This window comes from Parasteatoda tepidariorum, chromosome 3 (genome assembly GCF_043381705.1).
Source record: "Parasteatoda tepidariorum isolate YZ-2023 chromosome 3, CAS_Ptep_4.0, whole genome shotgun sequence".
Taxonomy (NCBI): Eukaryota; Metazoa; Arthropoda; class Arachnida; order Araneae; family Theridiidae; genus Parasteatoda; species Parasteatoda tepidariorum.
The window spans coordinates 81,993,912-81,996,679 of NC_092206.1; positions in this window are offsets into that span (position 1 = coordinate 81,993,912).

Genomic DNA, 2,768 nt, shown 5'->3' on the forward strand with positions numbered 1-2,768 from the left:
TCAGCTTTTTTTTTCTGACTACACATAACATGTTATAGTATAGTAATTTTCAAATTTCTGGGAATTTTTTTTAAATCGAAGTTCAAAAACATAACAATAAGTAATAAAAGTAATAATAATAATATAAAAAATACGAACTCTAAATTCGCTTTTTTAAAATTATCAGTGCGATTTCTCAGAGAATTTAATCAAACTCTATTCTAAGTTAAGAAGGGTGAGCTGTCTGCTTGGAAGAAAAAAAATGGTATTTCCCATTCTATAAATTCTGAAAAGTCTCATTAAGTTGTCAGTTTAACAGACTGTTCTTACAAATTCGTCAACTCATTCTTCAAAGCCTTTAATATAAAACTTATTTATGTATAGTTCTCTTGACATCAGTAGTTAAGACTTATTAAGACGGCCTAAACTTTTCTCCGATTCAATTTTTTTATTCTGAGAATGTTACGCTAAAAGAGAACTATTGATATGTGCCATTAAATTAAAAAAAAAAGTATTTCTGAAATCACGTAAGAATAAAAAAAAAAAAAGGAAAAAAAATGTTAAAACATCTTGCCTAAACCTTTAATACGTTCTACCAACACCTCCTAGAAGACGAAAGACCTCAGCGCGAATCAATTTAGTAGTCCGATGTAACGAACTTAAACTGCGCAGTGGATGAAAAATAAGAAAAATGTCTCTACGTTCGGACTACTAAGCTGCTCAGTGGTGGTGAATACGAAATATGTCATTACGTTTGGACTACTAAAGGATAGAATGCCATATTTATGGTAACCCATGCTAAGGCCTGCTTTTTTCTAAGAGGTGTTGGCTCTACTCGGCAGCAAATTTGTGCAAATCAGTTTTATAGGAAACTTATACGTTCAAAAGAATGTACCCTTATAATTTTTGCCATTTAATCTAAGCTTTCTTTTGTCGATAGTTTGTCTTTTTTATTTAACTTAAATTCTTTGCTAATTCAAAATGAACTAATTAAATAAAATTGTTTTCGAAAAGTCACTATTGTTGAAAATTAAAATTTTTGCAGGAAAAAGGTACATAATTAAATGATTTACTCTTTGATGAATGTTTTCATATTTTGTTACATAGCTATTATGCATGGGGTAGATTATACATGGACTTGGAACTGATTTCCGCGTCTGAAGTGTGTTTTCCTTCATGGCCCCAAAGCAACGGACTGGTTTAGTAGGGCGATGTAACGAACATAAACTGCGCAGTTGGGACTAAATAAGTACGATGTGAGTAAGTTCGGGCTACTAAACTGTGCAGTGGGAGCAGTACGAAAGTTGTCACTTCGTTTGGACAACTAAAAGGTCGGATTTCTTGTTTCTAGCAACCCGTGCGGAGGCCTTCTCTCTTCTAGGAGGTTGTTAACTGATACGAGCAGAAATTTTTTAGAACACCGCAGATCGTTTAAGGCATGTAGTTAAAATCTAATATTGTTTTTCCGTTCAGCAGCCTAGTAGGGTTGGTAAGTTTCTTTGTGTATTTGTATTATATTGTTCAGTTCCCAGAATTTTGTAGTTTCCCTTCTACCCCCTCGCTTTAAAAAAATGTCTTGTGCTATGTTTTTTTAAAAATATTTCTTATAGATCAACACAAAACAGTTCATTGTCTCATAGTTTTAATTAAGTTCATCGCCAAGTTTTATTTAAATTTGTAGCGTGTTTATAATAATATCTATCTGAAAATTTATTCCAGTAAAATTACATAACACCTAATTACGTTATATGGATTATTAAATGTAACTAATTTGAGTAGAACGTGTTCATAACAGTTTAATATATTTATATAAAATGTATTTATGTGATATTAAATTGAGTGGCTGGGTGGCGCAGTTGGTTTGTCATCGTCCTTCTGATCGGGTTCGATCCCCAGCTCAGACATCGGATTTTCGGGATGCAGAAAATCCTCAGCGGCCATGTCGTATGATTAGGCGGCATGTAAAAGATCACTGGAGTGCCTTATTGGCTCTTGGCATTTCCGGCAAAATTAAATTCCTAGTGCACTTTAGCATCCAAATAGAGTCTCGGTGCTGCCATCTACTATGGCAGAAACTAGACGTCCAAATTAACATGACCAACGGTATCTCACCCATTGTGGTGGTCCTGAAAGAGTGGATACCACCTCTGGAGAACGCACGAGGTCTGCTCATCGGCAAGACCGATTGTGCAGCTCATTAGAAATAAAAAAACAGTATTTAATTGATTCAAAAATCAATGGTAAAAAAAGTTTTAGTACTTAGTCTGTAAGATAAAAAATAAAATTTATTTTTGTGCATTTACTGTTAAGAATATATGCTGCTAGTGCTAAAATTTAGTATCGATACAATGCGTTCTGCTATAAATTATTTTTGCTTCATTTGTAAGAAATTACAATAAATTAATTTTTATAACAGATTTTTGTAAGAATGAATAGTTTTAAGGCTTTATTTATAATAATTTAAGTAATGACGCCATACTTAGCTTTAATTAAAATATAAGCTTCATTTAGAATTATTCAATAAATTATGTTATGGTCTTATTTTTTTTTTTTTATTTAGTAGAGAAGCTGTTTTAATTGAAAGGATTCTATTTCTTTCGGCACTGATTGTTTCCATTTTGTCATCACAGAAGAAGTCATTGACTAAGTTAATATGAAAAATTTAATTTTTTTAATAAGTTACAAATTAATGTTCTAAAGCCAAATTATATTCTTTTTTCTTCCTTACATGGTGCTTCAACATATACTTACGTATCCCTTAGAGAATTGTAACTGAAAAGCTATTTTTG